The sequence below is a fragment of the Hylobates moloch genome, unplaced genomic scaffold, assembly GCF_009828535.3.
Source record: "Hylobates moloch isolate HMO894 unplaced genomic scaffold, HMol_V3 SCAFFOLD_24, whole genome shotgun sequence".
Classification (NCBI taxonomy): Eukaryota; Metazoa; Chordata; class Mammalia; order Primates; family Hylobatidae; genus Hylobates; species Hylobates moloch.
In genome coordinates this window covers 981,240-1,004,740 of record NW_026652299.1, presented here as the reverse complement: position 1 = coordinate 1,004,740, position 23,501 = coordinate 981,240, and positions in this window count along the sequence as shown.

Sequence of the window (23,501 nt, the reverse complement as noted above, 5' to 3'; positions counted from 1 at the left end):
CATGGCTTCCTCTGCCTCATAGGAATCCCTTATGTGTGCCACACTTTCCGTCCACATAAGCATCTTGACAGCAGATTCTTGGCAGCCTGGAGGTGCCAGGGGCAGAGGCGTGGGTGCTGTGCTGGTTTCAGTCACCTGGCCAGCTGGTCCTGGGGAAGAGACTCACCCCTGGTTTCTGACTCTGGTTACCGCATGGAGCCCACTAGCAGAGACCAGGATCCCTTCCTTTGGCCGGCAGCGAGCCTGCGGAGGCTCAGCTGAGGGCAGGGTCCATGTGTCTAGGTGCCGTGTAAGGACCGTGGGGGCTCAGACGAGGCCTTGGGCATGTGCAGCACGCTGCCCTGTGTGAGTGCAGTGGCTTCAGGTGGGTGCAGCACGCTGCCCTGTGTGAGTGCAGTGGGTGGGTGCAGCACGCTGCCCTGTGTGAGTGCAGTGGCCGCAGAAGGCTTCGTGGGCCACAGTAAGCCCAGGGCACCACGTTCCCAGGTGCAGCCTTTCTGGCCCTGGCTGTTTCGTGGTCTTGGCCGTAAACCCGCCAGGCATGACCGCCCGGCTGTGAGGCCCGCGCCTCCCGCAGCCAGAACGCGGGGCGCAGGTGGTGGTCGGCGGAAGGGAGCAGGGCTACTCGGCTTGGACCGGTGTGTAGAGGCTCTCGATTTGCTGCTTTTGTAATGTTGAAAATCAATGTGAATTACTTGAGCATGAAGCCTGCAGCTTTATAAAACCGTCAAACGAGGCTGTGAACTTCATGGCCTTGAGAATTTGCTCTGAGCCAAAATACTTAAGACCAATGGTATTTTGCCCCAAGAAGCATTACTGCTCTGGCAGTGGGATTTTGTGTCTTTGAACTCTTGGGGCTGAGTGGTTGCTGGTGTCTGTGGAGGCTCCCTGGGAGCCCGAATTGTTTTTCTTAGTAGAATTCCACCCACCCCCACCCACATTGTTCTCATTTTCTCCTGTCTGACTGCTGCATGCCGCGTTGTCTGCCGACTGAATTTTGAACTCAAACATGTACAGGGCTGAAAGGCAGGTGGAACCTGAGGAACCATCTTACGTGCGGGAAAACTGAGACCCCGAGAACTTGTGTGGTCTCCCTGAGGCCCGCATAGGCAGCGGGGGGCCGGCTCCCTCCTCCATCCCTGCCGGCCGTGCTGCTCCCTGTGTCCATCCGTTTTTGGGGCTGAGGCTGGCTGCGCTGCCTCGCGTCCATCCATTTTTGATCCGTTTTTGTGGCTGAGTAAAACAGTCCATGGGCCGCCTGCCGGCCGCGCTGCCCTGTATCCATCCGTTTTTGACATGGGCCGCCTGCCGGCCGCGCTGCCCTGTATCCATCCGTTTTTGATCCGTCTTCGTGGCTAATAGTTCATGGGCTGCCTGCCGGCCACGCCGCCCCCTGTGTCCATCCTTGTTTGTGGCTGAGTAAAATAGTCCATGGTGCGGAATGATCACAGATTCTCTCACCCGCTTACCAGGGTTTGGAGACTGAGTTGTTTCCAGCTTGGGGCTGTTACGAATGTGCCGTTAACATTTGCATCTGCGTCTTTCTATGCTTTCGTTCCTAGGACTGGAATTGCTGGATCCTAGAGTAAGTGTGTGGTTAATTTTTTGAGAAGGTGCTGGCCGGGCACGGTGGTTCATGCCTGTAATTTCAGCACTTTTGGGAGGCCGAGGCAGAAGGATCACTTGAGTTCGGGAGTTTGAGACCAGCCGGGGCAACATGGTACAAAAAATACAAAAATTAGCCAGGTATGGTGGCGCACACCTGTAGTCTCAGCTACTAGGGAGGCAAAGATGGGAGGATTACCTGAGGCTGCAGTGAGCCAAGATTGCACCACTGCACTCCAGCCTGGGTGACAGAGCAAGACCATGTCTAAAAATTTAAAAAAATCCAAAACGTTGAACAAAAAAAGCGTGAGGGTCCTGGCGCCTCCACACCCTGGTCGACACGTGGTGCTGCTAGCTTCTTAATCTTGGCCGCTCTGGTAAGTGTAGTCTCGTCATGCTGAGTATGTGGTTTTAAAAAACAGCTTTTTATTGAGGTATAATTTTTGGCCACTCTTATAGGTGTAGTCTCATCATTCTGAGTATGTCGTTTTAAAAAACAGCTTTTTATTGAGATATAATTGACGTAAGGTCAGTTTTTTTCTTTATGACTTTTGTTTTTTTCTTCTGAAAGAAGTGCTTCTCTTTTATATTTTTTAGAACCAATTTAAATTTATGTTTTATGTGTGATAGGGATCTAACTTGTTTTGTTCTAAAAGAAAGATACCCTTGCCTTAGAATCTTTTGTTGAGCATTCTATCCCTTTTTTTTTTTTTTTTGACGGAGTTTTGCCCTTGTTGCCCAGGCTGGAGTGCAGTGGCACAATCTCGGCTCACCGCAGCCTCTGCCTCCCGGGTTCAAGTGATTCTGCTCTCTCAACCTCCCGAGTAGCTGGGATTCCAGGCATGTGCCACCACACCCAGCTAATTTTGTATTTTTTTATAGAGACAGGGTTTCGCCTTGTTGGCTGGGCTGGTCTTGAACTCCTGACCTCAGGTAATCTGCCCGCCTCGGCCTCCCAAAAGTGCAGAAATCACAGGCGTGAGCCACTGCGCCCGGTCGAGGGTTGCACTTTCTCCACGTCCTCGCCAGCACTGTGATATGTGACCTTGTGATTCTAGATATCCTAGTGTGTCTGGGAAGTGGTATCTCCGTGGCACCTCCCCAAGGCTAATGAGGGTGAGCATCTTTTCATGTGCTTATTGGTCCTTTTTATATTTTCCTTGGAGAAATGTCCATTCAGACCCTTTGCTGCTGGGCACGGTGGCTCACGCCTGTAATCCCAGCTCTTTGGGAGACTGAGGCAGGAGGATTACTTGAGGCCAGAGGTTTGAGACCAGCCTGGGCAACGTAGCAAGATGCTGTCTCTACAAAAAATGAAAAAATTAGCCAGGCGTGGTTACACATGCCTGTAGTCCCAGCTACTCGGGAGGCCGAGGTGGGAGGGTTGCTTGAGCCCAAGGTTTTGAGGCTGCAGTGAGCTGTGATCTCCACTGCACTCCAGCCTGGGTGACAGAGCAAGACCCCGTCCCCAAAAAACTGGAAAACAAAAAACCAACAAAACAAACCTTTCACCCACTTTAACCACAATGGTCATTTGTGTCTTTATTATTGAGTTGCGAGAGTTGTTATGAATCCCAGGTACAATTCTTTTCTCGGGTATGTGACTTGCATTTATTACTGAGTTGCGAGAGTTTTTACGGATCCCAGGTACAATTCTTTTCTCAGATATGTGACTTGCATTTATTACTGAGTTGTGAGAGTTTTTACAGATCCCAGGTACAATTCTTTTCTCGGGTATGTGACTTGCAGGTATTACTGAGTTGCGAGAGTCTTTACGGATCCCAGGTACAATTCTGTCCTCGGGTATGTGACTTGCAGGTATTACTGAGTTGCGAGAGTTTTTACGGATCCCAGGTACAATTCTGTTCTCGGGTCTGTGACTTGCAGATATTACTGAGTTGCGAGAGTTTTTACGGATCCCAGGTACAATTCTGTCCTCGGGTCTGTGACTTGCAGGTATTACTGAGTTGCGAGAGTTTTTACGGATCCCAGGTACAATTCTGTCCTCGGGTATGTGACTTGCAGGTATTACTGAGTTGTGAGAGTTTTTACGGATCCCAGGTACAATTCTGTTCTCGGGTATGTGACTTGCAGGTATTACTGAGTTGCGAGAGTTTTTACGGATGCCATTTACAATTCTGTTCTCGGGTCTGTGACTTGCAGATATTACTGAGTTGTGAGAGTTTTTACGGATCCCAGGTACAATTCTGTTCTCGGGTATGTGACTTGCAGGTATTACTGAGTTGCGAGAGTTTTTACGGATCCCAGGTACAATTCTGTCCTCGGGTATGTGACTTGCAGGTATTACTGAGTTGTGAGAGTTTTTACGGATCCCAGGTACAATTGTTCTCGGGTCTGTGACTTGCAGGTATTCTCTCCCATTCTGTGGCTTCTCTTTCACTTTCTTGGTGATGTCCTTTGAGGCACTTAAGATTTCAGTTTTGATGAAGACCAGCTGATCTATTTTTCTTTTGTTGCCTGTGCTTTTGATGCCATATTTAAGAAGCGAGCATCCTGCCTTTGCCTCTCAAAGTGCTTGGAATACAGGCGTGATCCCCTGTGTCTGGCTTTGCGTTTACGTTTTTGATTTGTTTTTCGTTAATTGTTGAGTGTAGTGCGAGGTGGAGATACAGTTTCATTCTTCTGCATGTGGATATCTACTTGCCAGTTCTTTTATCATTCGAGTTGTCTTGGAATCCTGGTTAGAATATCCTATTACAGGTGCGTGCCACCACGCCTGGCTAATTTTGTATTTTTAGTAGAGACGGGGTTTCACCATGTTGGCCGGGATGGTCTCGATCTCTAGACCTCGTGATCCTCCCGCCTTGGCCTCCCAAAGTGCTGGGATTACAGGTGTGAGCCACCGCGCCCGGCCTACAATAGCCTATTTTTTTTTTGAGTCTCATAGTATTCCATTATCTTGTTATACCATAATTTATTTAGTGAGGTCCTTACCACACTGTTTAATACTTTAGTTTTTTTTAAAAAAATATGCTTTAATATCTCGTAAAGTAAGTACCTCTTTTTTTTTTTTTTTTTGGTAGAGATGGGGTCTCACTATCTTGCCCAGGCTGGTCTCCAACTCGGGCTCAAGCGATTCTCCCTCCTTAAGCCTCCCAAAGTCCTGATATTACAGGCGTGAGCCACCTTGCCCGGCCATAAGAAACTCTTTCTTCATTGTTTTTTTGGACAGTGTTCTTGGCCTTTTATTTGTATGAATTTTGGAATCAGCTTTTCTATTCCACGAACATTTTGTTGTGACTTATTGAGGTTGTGTTTTCTGTTACTCAGGAAAGTTTTATGGTTTTCTCTGGAAAGGTCTTGCTTGTTTCTGTTTAGGATTCTTGATAGTTTTGAGTCTGTTTCCTCCTCTGGTGTGTTGTAATGGTTATTGACGGTGTATTGGGAAGTTATAGGTAATTTGGGTGTTGATCTTAGAGCTAACAATGATGCTGAGCTTTCTAATTCTATTGTGAATTGATTCTCTTGGATCGGGTTTTTTAAGTAAGTGAAAATGTCTGCAGAGAGTGGCAGGTGTGTCTCCACTTTGTACTTATGCCGTCTTTGTTTTTCTTCCAGCAACGGCTAGGACTTTTGAGCCAGTATTGTATGATAGAGGTGATCATCTTTAATATGGCCATATAATTCACATTTTCCAAAGCAGAACTACTTTTCTGTTTCTGGCTTAACCCAGAAGCCTGGTGTTTTAATATTTTCGCTGGGTAAGCGTTGTGCTGTGGTTTTCTTGTTTTGGTCTCAGTTGAATTCTGAAGGGAACATCGTGTGGCTCTCTGGATGAGAAGATGGGCAGCGTGTGATGCCGGCGGCGTTGGGCTTCCTTTTTGTCTGTGTTTGAATAAGCACAGGCCTGTGGTCCCAGCTTCTAGGGGGGCCGACGTGGGAGGATCCCTTGAGCTCAGGAGTTCAGGGCCAGCCTGGGCAACGTAGCAAGACCTGGTCTCTAGAAAACAAAACGAAACGAAACGAAAAAGGCGCGTGGGTGATGGAAGCCGGTCCGTAGAGCTGTAGTGATGTCGTCATCTTGCATTGGCGTCGGTGATGGAAGTCGGTGTGTAGAGCTGTAGTGATGTCGTCATGCTGCGTGGGCGTCGGTGACGGAAGCCAGTCCCTAGAGCTGTGGTGATGTCGTCATCCTGTTTGGGCATTGGTGATGGAAGCCAGTCCCTAGAGCTGTAGTGATGTCATCCTGCGTGGGTGTCGGTGATGGAAGCCAGTCCCTAGAGCTGTGGTGATGTCGTCATCCTGTTTGGGCATTGGTGATGGAAGCCAGTCCCTAGAGCTGTAGTGATGTTAGTTCTGCATGGGCTACGCTTCGGTGATGGAGGCCGGTCCCTAGAGCTGTGGTGATGTCGTCATCCTGTTTGGGCATTGGTGATGGAAGCCAGTCCCTAGAGCTGTAGTGATGTCATCCTGCGTGGGCGTCGGTGATGGAGGCCGGTCGGTAGAGTTGTAGTGATGTCATCCTGCGTGGGCGTCAGTGATGATGAGGGGTGGATGGTGTCTGACCTGGGGAGTGATGACCAGGGTGGATGGCGTCTGACCTGGGAGGTGATGGGCAGCTCCTCCTGATTTCCTGTCCTCTGCGTTAAATAGCAAACATCTCCTGGACACCCGGTGAGGGCAAGCCTGGGGGCTGGGTCTGTGGTGGGGCGTTTCCCGAAGGGTGGGCAGTGGCAGGGCCGGGGCCGTTTCTCATCTCAGTGAATGCGCAAGAAGTGTTTGGAGAAACTTAACACCCAGACATGATGAAAATCAAACAGTTTCTTCCCTCTCCCCAAGAAACACTCTTCCTAAAAAACAGCAAAGATTTATTATAAAATGAGACCTATCTTTTTGGATCTTATTTATCTCAAAAGATGGGAATTTTTTAAGCAAGTAGAGACTTTGAATTGTTTCCGCCAAAGCATGAGCTTTCACTTTTGTGGACTGCAGCCTAGTAACAGACATGCCCACGGTATCCACAAAGGCAAAACAGGACCCCCACAGGCATCTCAAACAGGAAGCGGTTTAACACAGGGAGTTTGGTGCTTATGGGGTTGCTGGGAAGGCCGCAGAGTGACCATGGCTCCCACCCACATCCAACCCTGCAACCCTGTGAGAGCAGCTGCTTCGTGCGGGGCAGGGCAGGGGCAGCTCTCCTGTGAGCCCCTCCACCTCCCCTCCTGCCCTGTGGGGCCTCGGGCACCTGCCCATCGCCCGGGCAGAATGGCTCCCGGGCCACCCTTGTTTCTGAGCCCCGGCTCACCCCGCGGTTTGGGCCTGGTGATTCCTTGCTCTTGTCAACCCTGGTTTGCTGGTGTTCCTGATCACCATCTCTTTCCCTCGCCCATGGGAGAGCTGGCCTCAGTCCTTCCATAAAGGCCAGCTGGGGAAGGTGCTAGCCCTTGGGCCCCGCACCCATCACGGCCTGTGGAGCAGGAGCAGCCTTAGGCCATGAGTGGCCGAGCAGGGGCAGCCGTGTCCAACCAAAGCTGATTTACCCACGGAGGCTGCCGGGGACTTGACCAGGGGGCTGAAGTTTCATTCCCCGAGTCTAAACATCGAGTCCACCCAAGGCAGAAACAGCACTTTTCCAGGCTCACCACAATTCACGCTGGTGACGGGGGCGCATTTACCTCTTTAACCTGCAGCTTAGGACCTGCGTCTGAGGCCACTCCCCAGCTGCGGGCGGCCTCTGCCCTGACAGATCGTGGCACTTAGGCAGCAGGTCTTTCTGCCTCCAGTTCTACATCTCCTACCACTTGGAAGAGGACCAGTGGTTGCACTTTGAGTAAGGGACAGCCTGGCCCTTGTCTGGGCCAGTGGCTGCACAGTCTGGCCTGCACCCCTTGGGAGGTTGGCAGGAGTCTGGGTTTGTTGTGGGAAATGATCAGGGCTATGTCCTTGCTCCAGTGGGAAAGCTTGCCATGGGCACTGCTGCACTGCGGGCTAATTAGAAGAATAGGGCATCAGTGAGCAACAAGAGGACGTTTAACTTGAAATATAAAGTTAGTATCTATGTCGACGGGAAGTTGAGCCACTGAGAGGTCTGTACTTCTTCCTGAGCTGGGGCCTCTCCATTCGCTCCCTGGAGACAAGTTCGAGAAGAGCCCCAGAGAAGAGCCCCAGAGCAGAGCGTGGCCTCCCGCCATCCAGGCTGAGTCCTGGAGCCCCTTCGCCCTTGCCGCCATCCAGGCCAGGTCCTGGAGCCCCTTTGCCCTTCCCGCTGTCCAGGCTGAGTCCTGGAGCTCCTTTGCCCTTCCCGCCGTCCAGGCCAGGTCCTGGAGCCCCTTTGCCCTTCCCACCATCCAGGCTGAGTCCTGGAGCTCCTTTGCCCTTCCCGCCGTCCAGGCTGGGTCCTGGAGCCCCTTTGCCCCTCGAAGCCCGCCATGGCTCAGAGTTTCTGCACCGCTCCTTGCCTGGGAGTCGAGCTGGCACCTGCGGGTAGGAATTACAGGCAGAGATGGTGGCTTGGGATGAGGCGCGCTGTCGGAAAATCAGAGCTGTCTAAGAGGAGGTAATGAGTCTGTCCTGGGAAACACTCAGGCTGGGACGAGGTGGGTGTTGTAAGGGCCACCCCAGGAAGGAGTGCTGTGGAGAGTGAGATGTGAAGTAGGTGACCTCCGAGTTCCTGCCCAGCGCTGCCATCTGATTCCAGCTGTTCTGCATCCTGGGGGGCGTGGTGACCCATCAGCACCTCGTGATGCTTACGGAATCTTCTCAGTGTGGACGGTCGAAGCGAGTCCATGCCCCTGCCATGTGGGTCGCACACCTGCTCCCAACAGGAAGAGCACTGGCCTGCAGAGCACAGGAGCAGCTGCTGCTGCCCGGGCGGCGCCCTCCGGGAGCAGGCACTCATGGCTTTCAGGGCATCGGTTGCTGGGGGACAGCGTGAAAACAGAGGACTCAGCAAGCCAGTGCCATCGGGGCGCTCACTCACACTTCCTCTTAAAGCAAGTTTATGTTTAAAGTAACGGTAGATTCATAGTAAATTAAAAAAAAAAACTATGAGGGGCCTGTGTGGCCTAGCTTCCCCAGGACATCGACGTGGATGCCTCGCACAGAGCTCGTCCAGAGTCCACGGGTTGTACGTGCGGGTGTGTGCGTGTGTGTGCGCCCTGCAGTTTTTCCACGTGCGTAGCTTTCTGTAACCACCACTGCGGCAGTCAAGATACAGGAGGATTCTGTGCTGCAGGGCTCCTGGTGCTGCTGCTTTATAGTCCCTTATTCCTCCACGGTGCAAAGAAAGTTCAGGTCTCTGGGCTTTGGCTTTTGTGAATAAAGCTCTGTAAATATGCCTGAGCATACGTTTCCATCGCTCTGGGGTAAGTGCCCAGGACGTGGCTGCTGGGTTGCATGGCGCACACATGTTTAGATGTTTACGAAGCCACTGCGCTTCTCCAGAGCGGCTGTGCCATTTTGCGTTGGCGCCGGGAGCGCAGCTGAGGCCGGACCCCACACCCTCACTGGCACATGGTGTGATCACTTTTTCTGTCTTTTTTTTTAGCCATTTGGATCACAGCGCTCCCATTTCGAAGAGGACAGCCGGTTAATGTCCTAGGAATTAGGAGAAGCAGAATTAAATCTCATTTGCTTTTCCAAGGCTCGTGATATGTGCTATTGGCTCAATCGTTGCTGGAAGCTGCCAGGTTCCGTGGGACTTTCCTGGCTTTATGTGGGGCCATCCACGGTGTTCCTGCCCGAGGTGGCTTGTTTGCCCTGTCTGTGTGGGGCACTCCTGTGGTCTCTTTCTCCAGGAGCCTTTTGGGGGTAGCCGTCCCAGCCATCTTGCCGGGCATCTCTCAGAGTGAGCAGGTGGAGGCCGGGCTGCAGGGCAGGTGGGCTGTTAGCTGGCACTGAGCTCCCGGCCGGCCTCTCTCATCTCTAAGCTGGGCTTTCTCAGCCTGCTGGTCAGATCCAAAGAACTGCCGAGAAACTGGAGGCTCTCCAGCCTTCCTCACTGCCATGGAGATCTGACCATCCTCATTGTGGGCCAAAGAAAACAGGATCCACTTCCCCATATTCCAGAAAAGCCCACTGTTTCCATGTCAGTGGAATTTCCATCTAATGCTGTCATTGCTGCTGTGGTCAGCCCAGATGTTTGCCAGCGCTGCTTTGTGGTCAACAGAAAAGAACTCAGCAACATATAATTTTAAAAAAGTAATGTGTATTATTTTTCCTGAGTTATACATGATTAATGTAAAAGAAATTAGAAAATAGAGAGAAATTTGTAGAAGAAACCAGAAAGCCTGATTCTGCCACCATGAGATGATGCTGTGGTGAATGTTTGTAGCAGCTACGTGTGCTGAGGATGTCTGCGGTGGGCGTGTTTGCTTTTCCATCCACAGCGAGTCCTCACTCAGCGTCACCCGCCCCGAGGTCCTTGGAAACTGTAACTTTTTTTTTTTTTTTTGAGAGGGTCTCCCTTTGTCACCCAGGCTGAAGTGCAGTGGCGTGATCCTGGCTCACTGCAGCCTCAACGTCCCTGGCTCAAGTGATCCTCCCACCTCAGCCTCCCAAGTAGCTGGGACCACAGGTTTATGTACCACCATGCCCAGCTAAATTTTGTATTTTTTGCAGGGACAGTCTCCCTACGTTGCCTAGGCTGGTCTTGAACTCCCAGGCTCAAGCTATCCTTTCGCCTTAGCCTCCCAGACTGCTGGGATTTCAGGCATGAGCCACCACACCTGGCCAGAAACTGTGACTTTAAGCAAAATGACAAACAGCAGGCCCTTGAATAAGGATTGTTTTGTTCAACACCTTTGTGTTATGCCGTGGATGAGAACAGTAGTTGGTTTCATTTTATGTCTTTCCCTTAAAGTTGCACTGAGAAAACCTTTGCCGTCAAGATGGTTATGTGAGGCCTGGGCCGCAGCAGAACACCTGCTACCCTGTGTCCACCCTGGGTGCTGTGATCTGGTGTGACAGGAAGCAGTGATAGCTGGTGATTGCTTTATTTTATTTATTTATTTATTTTAAATAGCAAAACATTTTAATCAGCTAATTCTAAAAATAACAGAGACATGTTATATCTGGTGCCACCTCCTCAAAAGTTTACTGCAGATTAGACAGGCAGACTGCAAAGTACCAAGCCAGACATTAAATGTTTTTTGTTGTTTTTGGGGCCTTTTTTTTTTTTTGAGGCGGAGTCTCGCTCTGTCGCCCAGGCTGGAGTGCAGTGGTGCGATCCCGGCTCACTGCAACCTCCGCCTCCCGGGTTCAAGCAGTTCTCTGCCTTGGCCTCCGGTGTAGCTGGGACTACAGGCGTGTGCCACCACACCCAGCGTGATTGCTTTAATTTCAGCTTCTTAGATTATGGTTGCTGGTCATTTTCCGTGTACATACTGGTCATTTATTTTTGTGAATTGCCTGTGTATGGTTTTTTTTTTTTAACCACTTCTATTGTAATTTATCTTTTCTGTACTGATTTGCAAACACACTTCTTAAACTAAGAGCCTTTATCTTTCCTTCATGTTTCAAATATTTTTCCAGTTGGGCTGTTTGTGTTTATGGCTTTTGCCCTACACAGATAGCGGCCTCCCACGCCCCACAGCGCTGTGGCCGCACAGGCCCCGCGAGGCCCGTGTCCCGGTCTGCTCCCTCGGGATGCGGCCCCATGGTGGGTCTCCCCAAACCCCTGACACCCGCTCCCGCTCTGCCCCACCGGAGCCATGGGAAGACGTGGCGGGAGGCGCGGGAAGAGCGCTCAGGCTGCCCGGGCGGCCGTGCCCTCCCAGTGAGGGGCCCTTCCCAGCTTCCGTTAGATTTGGAGACCTTGGCCCGGGAGGTGCCGGCGCGGGGAGAGGGGTGAAGGGTCTTCCGTGGCTGGCTTTTCCTCTCGGAGCCGCACCACGAAGACGGAAGCCCTGCTCGGCATCCTTGTCGTCGGAGGACGTTCCTCCCTGATTTTCACAACGGATTGTTTAGCGTAGCTTTTGGTGGTGGCGTGTGCGCTTTTCTTTCTGGCATCTCAAGGCATTTTGGAGGGAAGCTAGGGGCGGCTGCGTGGGGATTGCTACCACATGCGCTTGTGCTGCCAGAGCTCTTCCACAGACTCAGCCCTGCCTCGGCTGGCGCGAGCTCCTCCGTCTCCCGTGGGCACCCACTCGCCTCTGCGCTTGGGGCAGATTTGCGTAGCCTCCGTGTCTGGGCATGGAGGGCCCGGGAGAAGGTGCCGGCCTTGGTGTCCTCCCCACGCTGCCCTCCGGTCATTACTGTAGCCCTGGACCCAGCCCAGGGCCCGGCGAGGCGGCGCTCGCACTGGCATTTGTGGAGAGAGCGGAGGTAGAGTCTGCCCGTGAGGAGGTGAGGATGGAGGTGGTCACCTGGTAGACAGAGAGATGTCTTTGCTGGCATCTGGACCGAAAGTCACCCTTGGCGCCGAGACGCAGAGGCACGTGGGAATCGGGAAGCTGTTCTGCCCCAGGGCCTGGCGGGTGGGAAGGGCTCCGCCGCCCGCGGAGGGGTGAGTGGGGAGGGCCTGGGGGCTGGAAGGGCTCCATTGCCCACGGTGTTGTGAGTGGGGAGGGCCTGGAGGGGGGGAAAGGCTCCGTCGCCCACGGAGGGGTGAGTGGGGAGGGCCTGGAGGGCGGGAAAGGCTCCGTCGCCCACCGAGGGGTGAGTGGGGAGGGCATGTCCACCTGTTCCGTGTTCACACCTGCAGACTAAACTCACCGCACTCCAGGGTGGGGAGTGACTGCGTGCTGAGCTGCAAGTCAAATGGAGTGTTACACTCTAGCCTTTACAAAAATGAGCAGTGAAAGTGTTTTTTATATGCTGTTAGGAGCCACACAGGAATGGGGGGCCTCGGGGACCATGCGTATGGGCTGGATTTCCAAGGTGATCTTCAGGCCTGTGGTTTTCAGCCTGTTGGGATTAGGACCACTTGAAGAGTCTTAATTCTTTTATTGGATTAAGGTATTTTAAAATTGTTTAAAACAAATACATGCTTGTCATAAAAGTTTAGGTAATGCAGATATATAGAACTTCTGTCAATATGGTGGATTGCTCAACATGGGAAATAGTCCCTTTTGCCTCAAACACATAAAAATACCGGAACAGGCTGGGCGTGGTGGCTCTGAGCACTTTGGGAGGCGGTGGTGGGCGGATCACCTGAGGTCAGGAATTTGAGACCAGTCTGGCCAATATGTTGAAACCCTGTCTGTACAAAAAATAGAAAAAATAGCTGGTGTGATGGTGGGGCGCCTGTGATCCCAGCTACTCAGGAGGCTGAGGCAGGAGAATCGCTTGAACCTGGGAGGCAGAGTTGCAGTGAGCCGAGGTTGCACCACTGCACTCCAGCCTGGGCGACAGAGCGAGACTCCGTCTCAAAAAAAAAAAAAAAAAAAAAAAAGCCTGGGAGAAATATCACAGCCAAATTTTCTAGCATAGCTAATTCAAAAACAGGTGGTAAAGAAGAGACCCAGCAGCCACACCAGTGAGGGAGGTGCACACTGGATGGCCCCCAGCAGCATCAAAGCAGGTATACACGGTAGGGACGGGTGTGTCAACAGTCACAGGGCAACCTGGGTGATCTCAGACACTCAGGCAGCAGAGAGTGGAACTCAACTGCCCTCCCAGCCGAGAGCCACTTGTCTTTAAAATGGGAGGTACGAAATCCTCTTATCTGGCTGAGACACATGGCAGGGAAGCTGGAGTGGATAGAAAGCCATCCGCACAGCATCAGAATCCCAGGCAGATTTGCACTGCCCCCACCTCACGGGAACCCCCAGTTGACAAATCAGCACACCCGTGCGTTTGGGTCGTGAGATTTGTGGAGTCCTCAACAGATAGATGCAGAGCTGCCCACAGGGCCCGCCAAGGAGAGCAGCCCCCCTCTGCTTCCTCCCGGGGTGCGGGACACAGCTCCCCTCTGCTTCCTCCCCGGGTGCGGGACACAGCCCCCCTCTGCTTCCTCCCCGGGTGCGGGACACAGCCCCCCTCTGCTTCCTCCCGGGGCATGGGGCTCCAGTTCCGGAAGGTCTTCCCTGCAGGCCGCTGGTGGGATTCAGGGAAGAACTTGCAGACTGTGCATCACAGTGGTACAGTTGTGGGGAGAGAACCGCTAGTGTTCATAAGATTGTCAAAAAGAGTTCAGAGCCCTGTCCAGTAGTTCTGTCTTGTTGACTGAGCTTTTAGCCTGTGCTTTGCAGCTTGTGGCCAGCATGGTGTTGGAAGCCACAGCCAATTCTGTGATTGGGAGACAGAACCTTCATCTTGTGGTTTTATTCTCTGTAGAGTGGGAAGAAGCCACCAGCTTCTCTGGGTTAAGGGGCAGGAGGCAGAGTCATGTCTGTTGGTAGTTCCGCAGTCACTGGCTTCTGTGTAGTGGGTTCTTGGTAAATGGCAGTTTTCTCTTTTTTGCAGGTGGGACCGTATTTGTTGACCTGTGCGGAGCTGGGTGTCTGTGAGCGCCTCATGGGCTCTCTCCCATTCCTAGACAGGCTGCGGAGTGCCCACTGTGCTTGGGGAGAGTGGGTTGCAGACGGGGGTAAGCAGCAGTTTTTCCGGGTGGGTGTCAGCCTTGCTCACAGTGCACGTGGACACGTGGCTTTCTCTGTGGCTCTTTCCTTTCCTCCCTTCTCTTCACGGTTCTGCAATACAGAACATTGGAGCTTCCTTCCTTCCTGGAGTCAAGTCTGTTCTTTCCAGGCAGAGCTGACGCTGCACAGGCAGGGGAGGAGGCTGGTGCCGGCAGGGCTGCGCTTCCCCGTGGCCTGGTGTGGTCCCAGCCGCACCTGCTGTGGGGGCTCCTGGCTGTGGTCATGGTGGGCAGGGAGCCGCATCCCTCTGTCCGGCCTGGCTGTGCACCACAGTTTGGCTTCCTCTTTGTGTGTTCACCTGGCCCAGCTGCCCTTCGCCACTGCAGAAACAGCATGGAGGGAAGGGGGCGGCAGATTCAGACTTGAGGTCAGTTGGTCTTTTGGGAGCTGGGAGCGCAGCCAGGGATTCCCCTCCGGCAGCACCGGCATCTTCTTTGGTTTCTTTTCTGGGCGCACCCCACACCCAGTAAGCCCTGTCTTGTCTACCTTTGAAATACACCCTGAGTGGGGCCCTTCTGCCCGCCCCAGGCCCGTCGCCCTCACCAGGCTGCACCTGTTCTCCCGCCTGCCTTCCTGTTTGCTCATGTGGGCCGGGCTCCTCCCAACGTGTCAATCCGTCTGTGCTGCCAGCAGACTCCGTGGAAGCTCTCGGCCCCTCCGGCCTGGGTCTGGCCCCTGCCTGCCCCTCCCCACGTCGATCCCCTCCTGCATCCTCTCCCTGCTACGCTGTCCTGGCCTCTTGGTTCTGTCCTCTCCCCCACATGGCACCCAGAACACAGGGGCCCTGAGAAGCGCTGGATGGACGCGTCTCTGGGGCTTTGCTCTGGTTGGGTCTGGATGGCCCTCTGATGGCCAGACGCACACACCCTTGAGTCTGTGCAGGGACCAGGTGGCTGTCTCTGTTGGGCGAGTTGGCGGTGGCATCTGCACGTGGAGAGTCTGCATGGCTGGCAGAGCCGGACAGCCTGAGTGCTCGGCCAGGCAGCGTGCGGGACTCGAGGATGGGAGCTGTGAGCAGCAGGGAGAAGCTACTTCCGCAGCGTCTGCACCGTGCATGCCTTGGAAACGCTCTGCATTTCCCGTTCGTCTCCTAAGTAAACAGCATCGAAATCATACAAGGAAAAGTTGAGCGAGGAAAGCAACTCCCTCTGCCCCTTCACCTCTCACCTCTCCCCTCCGTGTGCTTCTTTCTGTTCCTGTGATATGGATGCGTCTTTCTGACACAGCCGAACACTCAGCATAGATTTGATTTATACATGGCCTTTTAATATCATTCTTAATTTAATTTTAAAAACAAAGCCTTTTCCTCCTCTTTTTAAAAGTAAAACACACCCATTATGAAAAATACAGAAAACATGGAAACGTTTAGAAAGAGAAATGTTAGCCAAGCGTGGTGGCGGGTGCCTGTAATCTCAGCTACTCAGGAGGCTGAGGCAGGAGAATTGCCTGAACCTGGGAGGCGGAGGTTGCAGTGAGCCAAGATCACGCCACTGCCCTCCAGCCTGGGCGACAGAGCGAGACTTCGTCTTAAAAAATAAATAAATAAAATAAGAAAGAGAAATATTTGGTACATTTTCACATGCTTCTAATTTTTTTTCTAAGTATTTTTAAAAGCATGGTGGGCCTCCAGGTTTTGCATGTCGTGTCACCACAGTAATTTGTGGAGTGAGTAACGATCAGGATCTCACAGTTCATTGATTCCTTTGCTGCTTTTGAGACTGAACCACAGGCCACCCCATGAGGCAGCCCCTATTTTTCTCAGGCACCTGCTCTTAGAGGCTGGGGCGTCACCCTCGGGCTCCAGAAGCCTGTTCCACAGCCAGCCGGTGGCAGAACCAGGCCGGCACCCTGGGTCTCCTGACTGAAGCTGTTTCCGGGGCTGTCTTCTTGGCGTCGGAAGGACATGTCACTTGGTCACCATATTGAAATTGCTGGTCATGGTGTACGTTTGGTATTTTAAGCTGAAGTGAGATGTTATTCCAGAGGGGCCCAGAGCCTGTGGCTTGTCCATGCTCCTGCCCCAGCCCTTTTACCCAGGATTGTAACGCCTCTTCCTTCATGACAACTATTTTTCTTTTATAAAATTGCGATACATAGTAAGAAAATAGAGAGTGCAGAAGCATAGGCTTCCTGTCTGTCCTTCTCTTCTGCTGCGATTATCTCCACTTCCTGACTGTTCAAAGGAAGCCTCTGAACTTATTGTTCTCAGTTAAGTGAACTAACATCACATTTATTCAAGGAAGCTTATTTCATTATAACATTCACTCATGTTTATAAAGAATATTAGTCACTGGCTGAGCGGATAGTGTGCTCCAGAAAGTTCTTCAGTTTTGGGTCTAAAGTACCAGAATGGACAGATGAGGTTGCATATTTGTACAGTCTTTTCAAAATTATTTTTGTAGTGGTATGAGCAGATTTCCCAGGACGGAGCATTCACAGCTGGGAAAACAGTTGTTGCTTTGAAGATGGTTTTCCCAGGCACCCGACTCACGTCTCCTGCTGTCAGGCGCATAAACAGTGTCTAGTTTAAACTTGCTGCGCTCCTGGTAATTCTGAGTGGCACGGGGTGGCCTTTCCACGTAAGCTGTGCGAGCCCCTCGGGAACACAGTCTTGCTGACCTGGAGGAAAGCTCTGCTGTGATTTGCCCGGAGCTGCAGTAGTGACGTGCGGGCATCAGGGTGTGCAAGCACCTTGGAGCCACCGGCCTCTCAGGTGTCTGAGCTTTCATTTGCTGCTCATAGATGACGTGAATGTATTAGAGATGGGTCTCGCTGTTTCCCAGGCTGGAGTGCAGTCACTATTCACAGGCATGATCATAGCTCACCACAGCCTCGAACTCCTGGGCCCAGCAACCCTCCCGCCTCGGCCTCCCGGGCCGCTGCACGTGGCGGATGATTCTTTTAAAGGCTGGTAAATAAATCCAGTGCTGAGGCCCTGCCCACGGTTCAGGACTCAGCATAGATGCCACCTTAACACAGGTACTTGGGTCCCGCCTGGCAGTGTGAGATGGTAACGAGATGGGGCCGAAACCTGTGGGTGCCACGGCAGAGCCTGGGGGGTGCCAGCATGGGGCTGGTGCTTAGGTGGCACGGAGCACAGACCCTGGAGCTTGGTGGGAACTTACTCCCTGGGCAGGGGCCAGCGCTGCTGTGGGCCACAGGCCGGGGTTCCTTCCAGCTCTCCCCTGCCCCACCGGGTACTCTCCACGCTGCCTGGTCCTTGGGAGCCCACCCCCAAGCTAGTTCCGGGTTGGGTGCCCTCTGCACACCTGTGTCTCACCGTGAAGTGGGTACAACCACAGACCCGTCTCGGGCCGGGGAGATGCCATGAGAGTGCACGGGAGATGGAGCACAGCCCTCTCCTGTGTAGGGTGGGGACATCACCGTGTTTAAACTCGATCATAATGAAAGTGTGGTCTGAATTTCTGAAGTCAGGCTTTGTAGCAGGAAGTCTGGCTTTGTCAGCAGTTTCATCAGCAAATGTCTCCTGATACAGTTGAACTTGGGAAATGGAAATACAAATAAGGGCTAATTCGTGTGGTGACAGCCTCCTCAGCTGCAGATATGCTGCCAAGAGGACTGCGTGTTTTATGGGGTGTAAGGTCATTCTAACGACTGTTGTGTGAATAGCGCCTGATAGCTGGGGTTTTCCTTAAAGAAGCCGAATGACCGTGTCTCCCCGCGCGAGGGTTTTTCTCCAGTAGCCGCTTCCACTTCGACACTTTCACCCGAGAATCTCAGCGCAGGGGATGAAGCTTTCTTCCTTGCCCAGCATGGACACTTGTCTTTTGCCACAGAGTCAGGTGTGGGAGGAAGTTTAGTTTGGATAGCCACGTAAACACCTTTCCCTGTGGCCTGCAACGTTCCACACCGTTTATGTGTGAACTGGCCGCACCCGCGCCTCCCAGACGGGGCTGCCAGGGAGGAGGGCCCGGGAGACCCCGTGCAGACCCCGGCCTGCACGCCGCAGAGGTCTGCTCTCAGACATGTGGTGGGCTCCGTGTCACAGGTAAGGGGTTGGGGTCTAGACAGAAGCAGAGTGTCTCTCTCTTCCCGCTCCCTGGTGTGCCCACCTCCCTGCATGGTGTTTCTGTTCAAGCTGCTGCGGGGGACAGGGTTTTTTTCCTCCAGACTCTATTTTGCCACAAGGAAGAGCTGCTGTCCTTTTTCTTATTGAAGCCCCCGATTCTGTGTCTGATGTCGCTGACGCTGTGCCTGCTTTCCTGCCCGTGTGCAACTTCCCAATCCCACCACACGTGCTCACTTCCCAAGAGTGAGGCGGGCACCGTGCCTGCAGGCGGCCCACCCTCAGGGAAGAATCACGGGAAAGGGGCACAGGATCACGGTTCAGTGGGTCACCCGTTCTCCAGGTCGCCCGCTGGGGTCTCTTCCGAGTGCACCTTCCTTTCTCTCCTAAAGCTTTTTAATAAACGTCCACTCCTGCTCTGAAAAAAAAAAAAAAAAGTTTTAAAAACAGGTGAATGGAAGGTGGGCGTGGTTTGAAACACCCCTTTGGTTTTACCAAAGAAGCAAGACCGTTCCCTGTGGAAGTGACAGTGACCTGGTGTTGAACTCCAGCGTGGCCGGAGCTGTGAGCTTCACAGTTGTGGATGAGGGGAAGAACTTGATTGTGGCTGCAGACGCCGACTTTTCCCTTCTTCTCCCCCTCCTCTTATTGTAAGATACGCAAATCAAGAGCTGTCCGCAGCTTTAGTGGGACTGCACGGTGGAGAAGGGAACTGCCACCACCGCTGGGCCCAGCTCCTCGCCTCTCTCTAGAGCCCTGTGCCGGGCGTGCAGCTCTGAATAATGAGGTTGGCTTTGCCTATGGGTGGACTTTGGACGGAGTTTGTGTTTTGCCGTTTTTTTGTGTGTTTTTCTTTTCTGGCTGGCTGCACTTGGCACCGGCCTGTTGCCTGTAGCTCTGGATGGTTAACGTGGGTGGTGCACGTGCCCCAAAGCCAGGTCTGTGGTCAGGGGACATGCTGCCCAGCCCCTGAGGGGAGAGCGCTCTGCTGCGACGGCGTCTATGGGCAAGACCTTCTGCATTTCACACGCTGCCAAGGCACTGCAGCTTGTTCCTGGCTCGGCCACTGCCTGTTGAACCAGAGAGCAGGGTGAGGGTGGCCCTAGCGAGCCGAGACTCAGGAGCGAGCCTCGCTTTCTGGAGGCCGAGCAGGGCTTCGTGCTGTGTCCGCAACGCACACCTCCTTGCTTGTGATTGCCTGGGGCAGCTGACATCTCCCTGGGCCTGCGGCCGGCCCCTCATTGCAGAGAGCTGCGGGCTGCATGGATACCGAGGCTGGGAGTTCAGGCTGCCGTGGCCGTGCTGAGTGGGCCCTCTCAGGAGGCGCGCCGTGGGCAGGGCCGGGTGCTGGGACACGGGACGGTCCATCCTGCAAGGAACCTGAGCTGTTGCGTGAAGGCTGATGCCGGCGACAATCAGACAGGAGGCCGAAGGTGCAGAGCTCTAGAAGTTGTCCAGGAACAGCCGGGGAAGGGGCGGGAGCAGGAAGGAAGGGGCTCTGTGTAAGGAGCCGCTCACTGTGTCGTGTTCAGAGGCTCAGTCAGCAGATGCTCACGTTCTACAGAGCCAGCCCCTGGTCCAACGCCGCACGCGCCTGCTCTGAGAATAGCTGGGCCCCTTCCGGGACTCCCAGCAGCTGACTTCTGGTGGTAAGTTTCAGGTGGAGTCCACCCCAGTACCTGGGTTCAGCAGCACACCAGCTTCCGGGCCCCTTTTGTTCCTGGGCTCAGCAGCACACCAGCTTCCAGGGCCTTTGTTCTGTGCTCCTTTGGCTTTTTAACTTAACCCTTGTTCCCAGGCTCCATCCTCCACCCACCAGACAATGGCAGAAGTCAGACCAACCGCAGCAGCTGACGTTTCCCGGCAGCACAGCCTGGGCGTGTGCGAGAACGGAGTCTGCAGGAGTGTGCGCACGTACACGCCTGCCCTCGTGGCGCACGTGTCACCTCAGGGGCCACCATGACACTGGGATCCTGTGTTCCCTGACATGGGCTGTGTCCTTCCGAGTGGACCGTGAGCCTCCCTGACGGGCTGTGCCTGCGGTGGAAGGGCCTTTGCAGACCCCGCCTAGGCCAGGAGCAGGGGCGCACAGGGCTCTGTGCCTGCGTCTGTGGGCCTCCCCCATCTCTGCCCCTCAGCTGTTCCGGGGGGACTTGCTGATGGATGTAGACGCAGCTGTCCTTTCGGGGTGTCGTCTGTGCCTGTGGGCGAGATGGGTAAAGTGCTCAGAAAAGGTTTTTTTTTTACCACAAGAAGCCCCTGTGGAGGCAGGGAGGCAGAGGGGACAGTGAGGGGCTCTGGCTGGGGACATTTCACAGATGGCCTCTCTCCCAGCCCCCACTTTGTTTCCGCTAGAGCTGGGTCAGCCGACTTACCACCTGCCAGAGAGCCAGGAAGGCAGGGGCTGGTCACGTCTGGAGCAAAGGTCTCCAGCCATGGCTTCTCGAGGGTGCACGGCCCAGGCTCCCCAGCTGACGCCGCTTGACGAGGTGGAGTCTTTTCCTCCCCAGGCTCAGACAGAAGCTCCTGCCACGGAGATGGGCCGCGCGCCTCAGAGCTCAGACCTGTCCCGGGTCTGTGCAGCCTGCGTGTGGCCTGCACCCACAGCTGTGGCTTTGCCTGCCTCTGGTGTCCACTCTCTCCCAGAGAATTGGTCACTAGCCAGACGTGAAGAGCGAGAGCGGCCTGAACAGCGGCACCCAGCCTCTGTTGGCTCCAGTCGGCTGGCAGCAGCTTCAGGAGGCCTGAGAAGAGGCCCAGTGCCAGCAAACGAGACGTGGGGCTCCACTGGGGGCTCATACGGGGCAGGGTGCAGTGGTGGCCGGCTGGACAGGAGAACGCACCTGCTTGAAAAAGGCATGTGGCGTGTATAGCATTTCCACTCAGCACCCTCCACCTGGCAACCTTCATTTAACCCAGAACACAGGCTCTCCCTCCCATTTGGCCTGCGGTGCACAGAACGGGGACGGGGGCTCAAATGTTCCTCTTAAATGAGAAGTGGATTATCCAGTTGTCCATACCCAGGTTCCATAGCTCAGATCGGAACTCCGAACCCACCCTCAGATGCATCTGTTGCACGGCGTCACTCAGGGTTTGCCGCGGCCGAGTTGCCGCCATCAGGTGCATCTGCCACACCGTGGCCTGAATGATGTACCCTTGTCTTCTGGAGTTCTGAGCAAATCGCCCACTGAGAAGTGTCTGCGAACAGCACACAGCCGCCCAGTGAGAAGCGTCTGCGAACAGCACACAGCAAACGAGACAACAGCTTGTGTCCTCACGTGGCCACGTCTGTGCACAGGTCAGACGGCAACACCCAGGCAGCCTGACCCAGCCCTGGCAACCGAGCTCTGCAGGAGGCGGAGCTGGCATCTCCACTTTCTGAGGCAGTCCAGAGTGACTCAGTCAATTCAGCTTTAATTTTGACTAACGTTCTTTTCCTCCATTTTTAATTTAAAAGCACATCCAAAGATACCCCAGGTAATGAGTTTCCCACCATGGAGAAGAAAATTAAAGCTTGAGTTACCAGGCAGTGAGTGAGAAGAGAAAACTTTAATTAGAAGCTTCACAATAAATGTTGGAGGATGGCGTCTAGGATTCCAGATGGCGGAAACCCTTCCGCTCTTAGGAAATGTTTTGTGGCTGTTAACGAAGTGTGTGTGGAGTGTTGGGCTGGCGTCCCCATGGCCCACCAGCATGGGGCGGCCGTTAGCCAGCACTGTCCAATGGTGGCCTGTGCTTCAGAGGGACAGAATTGGTCTGCAGAGACCAGCGACGCTCTGGAAGGGAAGGCCGGCTGCAGGAACACGACAGCGACGCTCTGGAAGGGAAGGCCGGCTGCAGGAACACAGCCCGGCGCTTGAGTGGCTACTGGGGTCTCAACGGCAGCTTTACTGAGATGTAATTTACATAGCAGAAATCCACTCTTCTGAAGTGTGTACCTCGGTGATTTTTAGTCACAGGCTTGTGCAGCCATCGCCACAATCTAATTCTAGAACGTTTTCTTCACCCCCAGGGAAACCCCATTGCCCGTCAGCAGTGGCTGCCCGTCCCCCACTCACCCCAGCCCCCGCAGCCGCTTCCCAGCCTTCTGTCCTGTGGACCTGTCTGCCCTGCACATTTCACGTCGGCGGACACATGCAGTGGACACTGTGCTCGTGTCTGCTTTATTTCACCTAGCGTGGCAGCTCCACTCATGTCTGCTTTATCTCACTGAGTGTGGTGTCTCCACTCATATCTGCTTTATCTCACTGAGCGTGGCAGCTCCACTCATGTCTGCTTTATCTCACTGAGCGTGGCAGCTCCACTCGTGTCTGCTTTATCTCACCGAGTGTGGCAGCTCCACTCGTGTCTGCTTTATCTCACTGAGTGTGGCAGCTCCACTCATGTCTGCTTTATCTCACCAAGCGTGGCATCTCCACTCGTGTCTGCTTTATCTCCCTGACTGTGACTTTATCTCCTTGACCATGGCGTTTCCAGGTCCACCGGGCTGTAGTGTGGTCCACGCTTTGTTCCTTTTCATGGCAGAGTAATATTCGGCTGTTGGATAGACTGATTTTGTTTTTCCATCTATCGGCTCATGGACATCTGGGCTGTTTCCACGTGTTGATTCTTGTGGACAGTGTTGCTGTGGACATTCACGAACAAATGCTTGCTCGGATGCATGTTTCCTCTTCTTTGAGGCTGATGCATGGGCGTGGAGTGGATAACATTTGTCCTGTGCGTTTGCTGTGCACCCACCCCACTTGCTGTGTGCATCCTGCCTCCACGGAGCTTCTTGGGGGTGACTTGCACAGTCCTGTCTCTTCCCTCTGTGCACTCCAGTGTGAGCTTCCTAAGAAGCGTGGTTGCCCGTCTCAGGAAACTGGACGTTTTCCCTCTGCACACTCCAGTGTGGGCTTCCTAAGAAGCATGGTTGCCCGTCTCGGGAAACTGGACGTTGAGGCAGCACTTTTATCTCCCAGGGTATTCCATTCTTGTTGACTGACCCCATAAAATCCTTCACGACACTTTTTTCCTTCTGGTAGAGCACCCGTCTAGGATCTCTGTTGCGTTGAATTGTTACATCTCTTTCCTCTTTCTGAGTTTGGGACTGTTGCTCTGCCTTTGTCTTTTGTCACGTGGACATTTTTGATGCATCCTGGTTCCCCATCGTCCCTTCCTGTTTATCTCACATTCCCTCCTGATGAGACTCAGGCTGTGCGTTCCTAGATCACAGCACAAGACGCACCCTTCTCAGGGTGTAGCATCTGGACTGGCCTCCTTGTTGGTGCTGTCCATGTGATCACCCAGCGAGGGGCTGTCCCGTCTCCCCTGTGTGGTGACCTTCC